The sequence below is a fragment of the Phyllobates terribilis genome, unplaced genomic scaffold, assembly GCF_046119375.1.
Source record: "Phyllobates terribilis strain yellow unplaced genomic scaffold, ASM4611937v1 Scaffold_10__3_contigs__length_209671492, whole genome shotgun sequence".
Lineage (NCBI taxonomy): Eukaryota > Metazoa > Chordata > Amphibia > Anura > Dendrobatidae > Phyllobates > Phyllobates terribilis.
The window spans coordinates 182198702-182212945 of NW_027362770.1; positions in this window are offsets into that span (position 1 = coordinate 182198702).

Sequence of the window (14244 nt, forward strand, 5' to 3'; positions counted from 1 at the left end):
GTGTGCACAGGATGCATATATAAACCCTGCTTGATGGGAGACAAGTGTGTTCTGTGAGAGAGGCGTAAGGCCTGTTCCCGTGTGTGTGGGACACCGACCGTGTGAGGCCTAGTGAGGCCGAGTGAAGCCTGGTGCCTGAAAGGTCGAGACTGGATCCTGTGTGGATGTCAGTGGTCTTTGAGGGAACGACGGCTAGAGACCCCCACCTGGGAAGCCGCAAAGCCACAGTGGTGGCGGATTATTGGTGAACAGTCCTGAAAGGCAGAGCCTGGATCCTGTGTGGATGTCAGTGGCCTTTGAGGGAACGACGGCTGGAGACCCCTACCTGGGAAGCCGCAAAGCCACAGTGGTGGCGGAGTAATGGACTGAGACAGCTAAACCCGGCAAAGGTAATACCCTGTGTTATATGGACATTAATATGGACATTGCTATGTTATTACCTTGCTGAAGGCTGTACCTGGAGCAAGTGGGCCGGTGTGTCACTTGGCTCGTGAATATTATATATATATGTGTGTCGGCGTGCCACTAAGTTGGACCCGGTCATATGCGGTTTATGAAGCAATAAACTGCTGAGCATTGTGAAATAACGGAAAGACATTGCACGTGTGCATTGATTGTCGCAGCGAAGCGAGTACCCCCCATTATGATGACTAGTGCTGCCTTACATATGGTTTGAGAATAGGGGCAACTGCAGCCCGGTTGCTAGCGGAAACGACAACCCGGTTGCTAGGGGCAACGGCACAGGACGACGAGTGTGGATTAAAGCATCTGACTGCAACTCGGTGGGGTTGCGAAGATTGTCGTCACACTCAAACCTGGTTTACTGTGGCTCAGCGGGGCTCACGAAGTTTAAAGCATCTGGCTGCAACTCGGCGGGGTTGCGAAGGTTGTCGTCGCACTCAAATCCGGTTTTGCTGTGGCTCGGCGGGGCCACGAAAATTTTTCCGGGGAGAGCGGTGTGTGAATAGTGTCCTGAGGAAATGCAGGAGCAGATAAAAATGGCTGTGAAAGGAGTAGCAACAGAGTCTGAAGCTATTGAGCGATTAGAGCGATTAAAGTGCCTGTTAAAACCGGAGCAGGTATTTGAGAAACGCCTACTGGACATGAAACTGGACATGGTGCAGGAACCACAGGAGCGGTGGGCACCATATCGAATGGTGACAGTGGACCATTCTATGAACTCTCCGGGGGCGCCAGTGTTGTCCCAGAGTGCCCGGGGAGGTGGTAAGAGCTGTTGTGAACTGAGTCCTAAGACTATTATTGATTTTTCTTGTAAAAATTTCCCTGCCGGTGTGGTTGTTAAAAAGTGGGCGGAGTCTAAAAAAAGGGGCGGTTGTTCAAAACAGAATGTAGGATAGAAAATCAAAAAAAATTACTGGTGATGGGTTGGTACCTCCTAAAAATGACAATGTGACCGTTGATAACGGGGTAGCTCCAGTAGAAGGGGGTGACGTCAAGGTGGGAGATGACCTGTTAGTCCACAACACCATGGGGAGTGACACAGACCCCGTAGCTGACGGTGACACTACAAAAGTAGAAGGAGAGGTCAGTCAGGAGGGGCTAGACGAGGTGAGAAAGTCCCGATTTCGTAGACGGCGCAAGGGCCACAAAAAGGCTGCTCCTGTAGACTTGGCTGAAAATGAAAATAAAGAGAATGTAGTACTGTGTGCCTTTGCTTCAAGTGTGGATCCTCCAGTAGAGGTAGAAGAGGAGGCAGCCAGTCGTGACCAAGAGCTGGAGCCTATCGGCCAGCAGGGTCAGAGTGACGTGCAGCAATTATGTGAAAACCTGGGGAACGTGTCCTCAGACTAGTTGATCCTGGAGTCTGAACAACAGAAAATACACCAGCTTGTGAAGAACTTGCAGCGAGATCTAAAGGGAAGCAATGAGGAAATTAACCAGTGGAAGGAAATGTTCTACGCAATTAAGGAGGACCGCCGCAAAATCAAGGAAGAGGTTTTGCAGTTGAAGCTTGAGAAGGAGGCGCGGCAGGATGGTGTTTCTGGACGCGAACAAATCCTAGAACGACTGCGCAAACAGCTCAACCAGGAGCTGTGTGACTCCAAGAAGGAGTGTGGTGAACGCAGTAGGGAACTGCAACAGAGTAAGAGAGATTATGAGGATCTCCTCAAGGTGAAGGAAAAACTAGAGGAGGATAAGGCGGGTGCAGAGCAAGTGCGCCAAGTGGTTGAGACCACTCTGCAAGACACCCGTGAGGAGAATGATGATCTCGGGGGAAAGACCCTAGATCTGGAAGCTCAGGTGAAGGAGCTACAGATGTCCTGTGATACTCTCCAGAAGGCGGAGACGTACCTTAAGGAAACAGTCAGCAAGATGGAAGCTGAGCGAGAGAGGATGGAGGAGTCCATTGGAAAAGCCACAGACCAGGGCCAGGAGTTGACCGCTGGTGATGGGATGTATGAAGCAGATACCTCCTCGAGTGATGTGGGCTCGGAGGGTTCGGTGGATGTCGAAGCCGAGATCAAGCAGCTCAAGGAGTTACTACAAACCCAGTGGACGTAAGAGAAGCGTGAGAGACTGGCTATTGAGAGCCGAGTGGGCGCATTGGAGACGGAGAGGTCTGAGAGAGCTCTGCTGCTGGAAGAGCAGTTGAAGCAGGAAGAGCTTCAGAGACGGGCCACTGAGAGGCAAGTGGCGGAGCTAGAGGAAGAAGTTTCCGGGCTCAAAAGTCGCCTGACAAAGTATCACTCAGTGAACGAGGCCTTCTTGGAGAAGGAAAAGGGCAAACACGTTGCACTCACTCCCTTATACCATGAGAAGGTGGACCTGAGGAGAGCTAAGAGAGTGTTAACCACAGATAAATATGAGATGGAAGTGGTCAAGACGAAAATTCGTGAATTTGTAGCTGTGAGTCAGCTCAGGGGAAGCATATGTGACACCCCAGGGGTCTGGTTGTCACAGTGATAGAGATATTACGTCTGAGAGCAGGTGGGAGGTCCTTTGGTCAGGGATCCTGTGCATGCCACACCTCCTGCCCAGCCTTGGGAGGGGAAGAACTTCCCCTGTATAAACCCGGGGCTGAGGCAGGGTTAGTGAGTCCAGGAAGAGTAGAGACAAGAGCAGCATAGGAAGCAGCAGAGTCACAAGGAGTCAGGGGCTGGCAGCTAAAGAGCTCGCCCTGACTAAGAAGATTCTTTACCGGACCCGGAGTCCGAGGCTGTGGGGACTAACTTCTACCCAGCAGCAGAATCCGTCAGGCAGGGGATTTCAGGTCCCCTGGCCCAGAAGCCCGAAGGCCCGGTCACACGCGTGGGACCAGCACCGCCATCGTGGAGCGGAAGCCATTAGAAGGCCCCGAGTCACCGGCCATACGGGTGAGCACCACACGGTACACTCAGGGACGTGGGCTACTTACATCAGCTTCTAGCAAGGTAGCCAGAAGAGTACAGTCAGCTTGGGAGGCCTACAACTACGCCTGGCCAGGGGAGATCCCATCTGCTCAAGGACTGACCAGGCCCCGTTCGCTAGCAAGTACTCCGGGAGGGTCTATCGTTGTTACCAGTAAAGACCCTGAACGCTACCATACCGTCTCTGAGTGGTTCCTGCTACCCCCATCATCCACGTCGGCTGCCCTGAGGCCATACCCCTCCCGTTGGGGGTTATACTATCACGCTGCACCATCCTTCCACCGGCCTCAGCGGTCTGCCCTGCAGCAGCAGCCCCCTGGCTGCATTCAACGGGTGGCGTAGTCATCAACCATTTTCTACCGCTAACAGACTGCCGTCCAGTTTGACTCCCTGGGCACGGACCGGGTCACCGCCACGAGACTACAACCCTAAACAGATCCGGCTCCGGGTAAGCTCCCGCGTGCGCAACGCAGCGCGACACAGGCCCAGGGGCGCGTCAACTTTGGCGTAGTCGGCAGGATCACGTGCCCGCAACCACCGGGTACTGCGTGCCTGAAAAGCAAAGACTGTTCAAACTTACCAGTGGTGAAGATTCCCGCCATCGGTGAAGATTCCCGCCATCCGGCGCCATCTTCAGCCTTCTTCCCGCCATCGGTGGAGTTTTCCCGCCATTGGACGCCATCTTGAGGACGCCGCGCGGGAAGAAGAGGGGCGTGGACTCCGAAAGCGCGCGAGAACTGAAGCCCCGCCTCACGTCCGGACGTTGCGTAAGGTCCTGGAAGGAGCCCAGCAGACGCCGACGTCACAGGAGCGCGACGGAAGGTCCTCAACCCTGACGATCCACTGCGGAGCCGCGGCCTACGGAACAGGATCATCGCAAGGTAGGCCACGGTCCACTAGGGGGGAGGAAGATGTCGGATACGGAGGAGAGCTCCACTGCCTCAACCCCCGCCAGCGCTACCGCTGTTGCAGTTATGCCCTTCACCATGCCCTATATCCCGGGAGCAGCTTGGCTACCCCAGTACTCAGGGGAGTCACATACCCTGCATGACTTTAGAGAAAAGCTGGATAGCCTCTTCCAGGTGTACCCCCTCACAGAAGAGCAAAAAGTGAGCATCCTGGTGGCCCAACTAACTGGGGCAGCCAAAAGGGAAGTAAAATCCTGGCCACCTGGGAGGAAGACTGTCGCAGGGATACTAACCCGGCTGAAGGACACCTTTGATACCCGCACCTCAGCCGAGATTAAACTTAGATTCTACGGGTGCAAGCAGCGAGCGCATGAGAGTATAAGGGACTATGCACTCAACCTACAAGAGGCCCTGAGGGCCATTAAGCAGACCGACCCTAATGGAGTGGGAAACGAGGACAGGCTGTTGACCGAACAATTTATAGAGGGTTTATATTGCAATGCCCACCGCACCCAGTTGCGGGCAATGGCCTTACAGGACCCTCATCTAGAATTTGCACAGTTCAAGGACAGAGCCATCCGGGTGCTCCGAGAACCGGCACCAGGTGGCGTTGTGACCCACAGACGCCCCACTACCACTTACTACCAGGAGGCGGCGCCCTTGTCAGCAGGGCCTGTGGGAGCTGATGCGCAGGCTTTGGACAATGACCCGGCTCCAGACCTACACCATCAGGTCCAAGAGCTAGCTAAAAGCGTTGCTGCGCTAACCCGAACTGTGCAGTCTTTACAGGTTTCCACTCCAGGGAAGATCCAGCTGGCATCCGGACCGGAGGACATCCCGTGGCGTCGACCAAGGAGGACCCCACCGGCCAGAGGAAGACCCAGTGACCGATACAGCGAGGACGGACGACCCATCTGCCGCCGCTGCAATCAACCCGGACATATGGAAAGGTACTGTTCTTTAAACGGGCACAACCTGGGGTAGAGGGCCAACCCCCAGGAAAAAGATCACCAGGCCCATCGAACTGGCGCGACAGATATGTGGGAGGACGTCCAGTCTTGCCTGTGGTACTGGATGGCATTCCCATGAGTGCCCTACTGGACACCGGGTCACAGGTCACCACCATCCCGTACGTGCTCTTCAAGCAGTACTGGAATGACTCGGATATTACCCGCTACCCTGACGACGACTTGAGTATCATCGCCAGCAATGGTCAGCCCGTGCCACAGATCGGATTTAAAGAGGTGACCATCAAAATTGGTAGAGTCGAACTGGCCGCACAGGGACTGATCATTGTAGATATTGACAAACATGAGAGTCACCCAAAAATAACTCTAGGAACTAATGTAATTGAAAATTGTCTTGCAGAGGTGATTTTCCTTTTACAGCAGGTTGCCAAGAATGCCAGCTCCGGCGAGCAGCGGGTGCTCCAGAAAGAGATCCGGGCACTGATGCAACGGCAACAAGTGGAACTCTCCGGCGGTGAGATTGGTAGCGTAAGAATGTGTGACCCTTTTCCTATTGCCATGCCCCCAAAAGGTGAAATGATGATTTGGTGCCGGGCAGCTATTGGTCTGAGAGGTAGAGATTACCAGGCAATGGTAGAACCAGTTTACTCAGACAGTAGGCCCACCATTTTGACAGCACGGGGGGTGGTCAATGTACGCCATGGGAGGGTGCCCGTTCGCATAATAAATATCGGGGAGAGGGAAGTGTACCTGCCCCGGTATGCCACGCTAGCCAAATTATATACCACTAATCAAAATTCTATACAATCTGTGGAACCCTTGCCTCCATCTCACCCGGAGGAAGGTAACGGCTCTAAGAAAGACATGGAGGACTGGTGTCAGCAACTACATCTGGGTACTGACTCCACTCCCTCACACCAGAAACAAGGAGTCTATCGGGTGGTTCAAGAGTATGAGAGAGTGTTTAGTAAACACCCGTTAGACTTCGGGCGAGTCAAGGGGGTAGAACACCGCATCCCCACGGGAGATCATCCTCCCATAAAAGAGAGGTATCGACCCGTACCCCCTGCACATTACCAACACGCCAAGGGGATGCTTAGAGACATGAAGGAGGCTGGGGTAATCCGGGATAGCTGTAGCCCCTGGGCAGCCCCACTAGTTTTAGTCAAAAAGAAAGACAACACCATGAGGATGTGTGTAGATTACCGGAAAATCAACCGTATCACACACAAGGATGCGTACCCCTTACCAAGGATAGAGGAGTCATTGGCTGCTTTAAGATCTGCTAACTTCTTCTCTACCTTGGATCTCACTAGCGGGTACTGGCAGGTTCCTGTAGCAGAGGCGGACCGGGAGAAGACCGCATTCACCACCCCGATGGGACTTAGCGAGTTCACCTGCATGCCGTTCGGACTCTGCAACGCCCCAGGAACCTTCCAACGATTAATGGAGTGCTGTCTGGGCCACAGAAACTTCGAGACGGTCCTGTTGTACCTGGACGATGTCATCGTATACTCCAAAACTTATGAGGACCACCTGAAACACCTGGCGGAGGTGTTCGAAGCTCTGGCGAGTTACGGCCTAAAGGTGAAACCCTCCAAGTGTCACCTCCTGAAACCAAAGGTGCAATACCTGGGACACGTGGTGAGCGCTGACGGAGTGGCTCCCGACCCCGATAAGATCACCGCAATTAAGGGATGGCCAAGCCCCTCCAGCGTAAAAGAAGTGCGGCAGTTCCTAGGGTTGGTAGGCTACTACCGAAGGTTTGTTCCCGGTTTCACCAAAAAGGCAGCACCTATGCAGGACCTCCTGATAGGCCAGTCCCGGAAGGCCAAGAACCAGAAGCCGCCCTTCAAATGGGAAAAGCTAGAAGAAGAGTCCTTCCGCCAGCTGAAGATGGCCCTCACGGGGGATGAAATCTTGGCGTACCCGGACTATAGCCAGCCCTTCATCCTCTACACCGACGCCAGTAACATCGGGCTAGGAGCCGTACTGTCCCAGATTCAGCAGGGGAGAGAACGAGTAATCTCCTATGCCAGCCGAAAACTGCGACCCACCGAAAGGAACCCCGAAAATTACAGCTCATTTAAGCTAGAGTTCCTGGCCGTGGTATGGGCAGTCACCGAGCGCTTTAGGCATTACCTCGCTTCTTCCCGGTTCACCGTATACACGGATAACAACCCGCTGACACACCTGGACACGGCAAGACTCGGTGCCCTGGAGCAGAGGTGGATGGCCCGTCTGTCCAACTACGAGTTCACAATTAAACACCGGGTAAGGAGTAAGCAGGCTGCTACGTTGAACCCCTTACCTCACTACAACTGGGCGGAAACGCAAGACAGCGACCCTGCCGTCCGACTGGTGAAGGAGATGCTGACTCGCCCGGAGGCTAGCCTGGAATCAGACGCTCCAGAGGAAGCCAAACAACTATGGGCAGAGAAGAGTCGACTGTTCCTTTACAAGGGGAAGTTGTGCCGCAGAATGGTTAACTCCAGGACGCATGAACTACTCTGGCAAGTAGTGGTGCCACGAAGAGACGCAGCCATGGTGATGGAGGCATACCACGACGGAGCTGGACACTTCGGGTGGAAAAAGCTGGAGTTCCTGCTGCGCGAGCGGTTCCACTGGGTAGGCATGAGGGGAACCATCGAGAAGTGGTGCAGAGACTGTGGCCCGTGCAATCTGAGAAGGAAGGACCGGGCCAGCCAGAAGACTCCCCTGCAGTCCATCGTCACCCGGCAACCGTTGGAACTGGTAGCCTTGGATCATGTAAAACTGACCCCCAGCAGAAGTGGCTACGTCTACGCGTTAACCATCGTGGATCATTACTCCCGGTTTCTGGTTGTCGTCCCCGTCAAGGACTTAACGGCTCGAACAGCAGCTAGAGCCTTCCAGCAGCACTTTTGCCGTCCACACGGGTACCCGGACCAAGTGCTGACGGACCAGGGACCTGCCTTTGAAGCGGAGGTCTTCCAGGAATTCTGCAATCTGTATGGCTGCCGGAAGATAAGGACGACACCCTACCATCCGCAAACTAATGGACTTTGTGAGAAAATGAACCAGGTGGTAATGGATCTTCTAAAAACGTTGCCCCTGGAAGAACGCAGTCTGTGGCCTGAGAAGTTGCCCGATCTGGTGGACCTATACAACCACATCCCGGTAGGTTCCACCAACTGTACCCCGGCTTACCTAATGAGGGCAAGACCTGGTAAGTTACCTGTTGACCTGGAAATGGGAGTCCTGACGCCCGAGGACACTTCACCAGAAACGGACTGGGACACAGAGAGGCAGCAGCAGTACCGGAAAGTACAGGAGAGCGTGGAGCGAAGTCTCTGTCAGGCTAGGGAAAGACAAGAGAAGACTTACAACCAGTATGCTCCCGCTGTTCCCCTGGTACCCGGAGAGCAGGTCTTGAAGAGGAAGAGACGGCTCCACAAGTTGGACGACCAGTGGGAGAAGGACCCGTACACCGTACTGCCCTCAAGCCACGAGAACCCGAAGGTCTGTACCATCAGTAAAGACGGAGGGGAAACCACAGCCATTGTATCCCGGGACCACCTGAAGAAGTGCCCCGAACAACTGAGGAACCCTGAGGAGGAACAGGAAGACCATCGACCCGTGGAAGAAAGGGAAGATATGGTTAGTACCGTGCTCGGGGACTTCCCTCGGTCTTGGACTCAAGTCAATGGTGCAGTTGTGGTACCCGTACTCACCTTCCTCCAACCATCATCCCAAGAACCTACGGAGCAACGGGTAGAGCTGGAAGAGCAGCCGGTCCAGGAGGCAGAAGACTCCACCCAAGCGGAACAGGAGAATCCACCCTCTGCTTATAGTGAGCCTGCCGTACCCCTAGTGAGACAAAGAGCCGGTAGACAGCTGCCCAGTTTACCCTTGACAGCTCCTACACCCTGTAGTTCAGGGCCAGACAGTCAGCTCCGTAGGTCCACTAGGGCCACTAGAGGCCAGTTACCCGCACGTTGGAGGATCTAAATGTTTAAGTTGTTTTACAATGTTTACCTGTTTATTGTTGCTTGTGTGTAATTTTGTGTTTCTAGTTGTTTTTAGGAGTCTTCGGTGGATTTACCGGGAATCCTTTGTATATAGTTGGAGCGTAACCCAGGATGGACTAGAGACTGTTAAGGACTCGGGGTAGGACAGACCCCTACCTGGTTACGTCTCCCTGTGTTGGTGAAATGGACACCTTTGCTTTTCTTCAAAGACTGCACCCGGTTGCGGACATCCGTGACCATCTTATTGTGTTTCCTTATTGTATTTTATTGTTCTTTGATATACCTTGTTATATTTTTCTAAAAAGTGTTTAGTCCCGGAGTACTAAATTTCACTAGGGGGGAGTGTGACACCCCAGGGGTCTGGTTGTCACAGTGATAGAGATATTACGTCTGAGAGCAGGTGGGAGGTCCTTTGGTCAGGGATCCTGTGCATGCCACACCTCCTGCCCAGCCTTGGGAGGGGAAGAACTTCCCCTGTATAAACCCGGGGCTGAGGCAGGGTTAGTGAGTCCAGGAAGAGTAGAGACAAGAGCAGCATAGGAAGCAGCAGAGTCACAAGGAGTCAGGGGCTGGCAGCTAAAGAGCTCGCCCTGACTAAGAAGATTCTTTACCGGACCCGGAGTCCGAGGCTGTGGGGACTAACTTCTACCCAGCAGCAGAATCCGTCAGGCAGGGGATTTCAGGTCCCCTGGCCCAGAAGCCCGAAGGCCCGGTCACACGCGTGGGACCAGCACCGCCATCGTGGAGCGGAAGCCATTAGAAGGCCCCGAGTCACCGGCCATACGGGTGAGCACCACACGGTACACTCAGGGACGTGGGCTACTTACATCAGCTTCTAGCAAGGTAGCCAGAAGAGTACAGTCAGCTTGGGAGGCCTACAACTACGCCTGGCCAGGGGAGATCCCATCTGCTCAAGGACTGACCAGGCCCCGTTCGCTAGCAAGTACTCCGGGAGGGTCTATCGTTGTTACCAGTAAAGACCCTGAACGCTACCATACCGTCTCTGAGTGGTTCCTGCTACCCCCATCATCCACGTCGGCTGCCCTGAGGCCATACCCCTCCCGTTGGGGGTTATACTATCACGCTGCACCATCCTTCCACCGGCCTCAGCGGTCTGCCCTGCAGCAGCAGCCCCCTGGCTGCATTCAACGGGTGGCGTAGTCATCAACCATTTTCTACCGCTAACAGACTGCCGTCCAGTTTGACTCCCTGGGCACGGACCGGGTCACCGCCACGAGACTACAACCCTAAACAGATCCGGCTCCGGGTAAGCTCCCGCGTGCGCAACGCAGCGCGACACAGGCCCAGGGGCGCGTCACATACAGGGTGAAGAAGCTGGAGGTCAGTTGCCCCTGAAACCTGAGCTGGTTGATCGTCTGGAAACCACTGGTGAGACAGAAACGTCTCGGTACAAGTGCCTTGTAGATGTACCCGAGGATTTGAGGGAAGAATGCACCAGTGAGTCCGTGCATGAGGAATTTAAGAAGGCCGTGGGAGCCTGTAAGGTGTACTTGACCTCAGAAGCTAAACAGCTGGTGGTCCTGTCCACGACCGAAGTCACAGTGAAGAGGGTGGCTATCCTAAGTGACATGCCCTGGCCATGTATTCGCACAAAACGGTTTCTCCGGTTGAAGACGGAACAAGCCGTTAGACGACTGGAGTTGATGAGGAAAGCTCACAGGATGCGTGAAGAGGTCATCCGGGTGCCTCATGTTCTGGTGAGAAAGCTCGTCGGGAGAAATGGTCGAGCCATGTAGATGATGGTCAAGAAGTCTGGTGTGGTGAAAGTAAGCAGTCCACGTGATCGTCAGGACTGGATACCAGATGAAGACGGCATGATATCATTCTCCGTTGTAGGAACAGAAGAAAGCCTGGGATATATGTGCATGCTGTTGGAGTACCGAGTGACCTACCTGCGAGAGGTAGAACAGTTGAATCTCGCTAGACTGCGAGTGAATAGACAGCATCATCTGAGTAGCAGAAGATAGCAGCCGTCTAGAAATGATGAGACCAGACAGAGAAAGGGACCCTTAAATAACAGAACAGCTATAGCTGGAGTTAGGGACCTTTCAAGATGTCCTGAGAGAAGTGGGCGTGGTTTTAGAGGTAGTGAGACCTCCAGTAACTCGGGTTTGAGCAGCCCATACAAACGACCCAATAGAGGACGGGACAGTAAGGAGTCGAACCGGACCTTAGATACCAGGGCGCATGTGAGTCACACCGCTGTATGACTGACCGATGGGAGCGGGGGAGACCTGACAAGGTTACGACTGACCGCTGGGAGCGGGGGAGACCTGACAAGGTTACGACCCGGAAAGGTGACCTGACGAAGTCAGTGACAGTGACAAATGGTAGGTCCCTAAGGAATGGGCTAATGTCGTTGGCTAATGTTCCAGGGGCTGAGTAGCACAATTGTAAAGTACATGGTCTCTATGTGAGCTGGGGGTTATAGTGATTGTGTATGTTATGTGTTCAACCCCACAAGTTTGAACAGAGGGGGGGATATGTAATGCAGCGACTTGCTGGCATTACGGTAATGGTCCAGGATGTGTTTTACCTGACCATGTACCTTCCCCCTCAGGTGACTGGTCACATGACTGTGACATAGCACAGGTCCTGCGCGCACAGAATGTCTGTCTGATCACATGACTGTGACATCAGCAAGGTCCAGTCAGTATGGGTGTGTGTGCACAGGATGCATATATAAACTCTGCTGGATGGGAGACAGGTGTGTTCTGTGAGAGAGGCGTAAGGCCTGTTCCCGTGTGTGTGGGACACCGACCGTGTGAGGCCTATTGAGGCCGAGTGAAGCCTGGTGCCTGAAAGGTCAAGACTGGATCCTGTGTGGATGTCAGTGGCCTTTGAGGGAACGACGGCTAGAGACCCCCACCTGGGAAGCCGCAAAGCCACAGTGGTGGCGGATTATTGGTGAAGAGTCCTGAAAGGAAGAGCCTGGATCCTGTGTGGATGTCAGTGGCCTTTGAGGGAACGATGGCTGGAGACCCCTACCTGGGAATCCGCAAAGCTACAGTGGTGGCGGAGTAATGGACTGAGACAGCTAAACCCGGCAAAGGTAATACCCTGTGTTATATGGACATTAATATGGACATTGCTATGTTATTACCTTGCTGAAGGCTGTACCTGGAGCAAGTGGGCCGGTGTGTCACTTGGCTCGTGAATATTATATATATATATGTGTGTCGGCGTGCCACTGAGTTGGACCCGGTCATATGTGGTTTATGAAGCAATAAACTGCTGAGCATTGTGAAATAACGGAAAGACATTGCACGCGTGCATTGATTGTCGCAGCGAAGCGAGTATCCCCCATTATGATGACTAGTGCTGCCTTACACAGTTTTTTTATGGTAAAAAATGCCAAAAAAAGGATAATACAGAGATTTGACCTGTGGAACTGCAAAACCATAGTTATACTTTTCTGGCCTACATCAGACTCTTTTAAACAGATATATTTGTGTCTGACCAGTCAGGGAGACACTATTACTGTTTTTTTTTACGGCAAAAAATGCCAAAAAAAGGATAATACAGAGATTTGACCCGTGGAACTGCAAAACCACAGTTATATTTTTCTGGCCTACACCAGAATCTTTCAAACAGATATATTGGTGTCTGAACAGTCACAGACACTCAATTTTTTTTTTTTGGGAGGGGGGTGGGGGAATACCAAAAGGTTAATAAGACGCGTATTTGGACAGTCTGACTGAGGAAAAAAAAATACAGGATTTAGATGAAAAAAAAAGGATTTTTCCTGGCCCCTGAGACCGGGGAATAAGTCTAGCAATTTGACTAGCAGGAGCACACAGGACTGTAATGCAGCGTTTGTTGGTATAACCTCTGTGTCTCCTGTACAGCCTGCCTGCCTGATATCTGGTATGGATATTAGTCCTAAGAAGGACTGTTTGTTTGATTTTGCAGGCTATAGAGACCCTACACTACCTATTTCACAGTATAAATCTCTCCCTAGGTCAGCAGCACTCTCCCTACACTGTCTGATCCGGAGCGACTGTGTCCAAGATGGCGGCGCCCGGTTTTAAATACTCGAGGTGACGCTGTGCGGCCAGCCAATCACTGTAATGCCCACAAACAACATGGCTGCGGCATTACAGTGACTGGCTGGCAATCCCTGCATATTCATTGGCTCTGTAAAGAGCGTCAAACATGCAGGGCGGAGACCCGAGCTCCTTCCCGAGTAACCCGGAAATGCTCGGTGCTCGCCGAACATCCCAAGTAGTGAGATGCTCGGGCGAGTACCGAGCAGTGTCGAGCATGCTCGCTCAACACTAGCTATTATATACTGGCCGCGACCAATCAGCAGTATTGGCGCCAAATTTAAACACCGCTCTGCTGATTAGTCGCAACCACCGGCCGTGACCAATCAGCGATATTGGCGCCAATTTTAAACACCGCTTCGCTGATTGGTCGTGGTGGCCGGCCGCGACCAATCAGCGATATTGGCGCCATATTTAAACACCGCTCTGCTCATTGGTCGCGGTTACCGGTCACAAATAACCAGCATTATTGGCGACAAATTTAAACACCGCTCTGCTGATTAGTCGCGGCCGTGACCAATCACCTTTATTGGCGCCAAATTTAAATAACGCTCTGCTGATTGGTCGCGACCGCCGGCCGCAAACAATCAGCATTATTGCCACCAAATTTAAACCCCGCTCTGCTTGGGGCCGCGACCAATCAGCATTATTGGCGCCAAATTTAAACCCCGCTCTGCTGATTAGTCACGACCGCCGGCCGTGACCAATCTGCGATATAGGTGCCAAATTTTAACACCGCTTTGCTAATTGGTTGCGGTTGCCGGCCTCGACCAATCAGCGATTTTGGTGCCAAATTTAAATACCGCTCTGCTGATTGTGCCCGGTCGGCCGCATACCTATTCTAGAATACCCGATGCGTTAGAATCGGGCCACCATCTAGTTATATATATATATAGACTAGATGGTGGCCCGATTCTAACTCA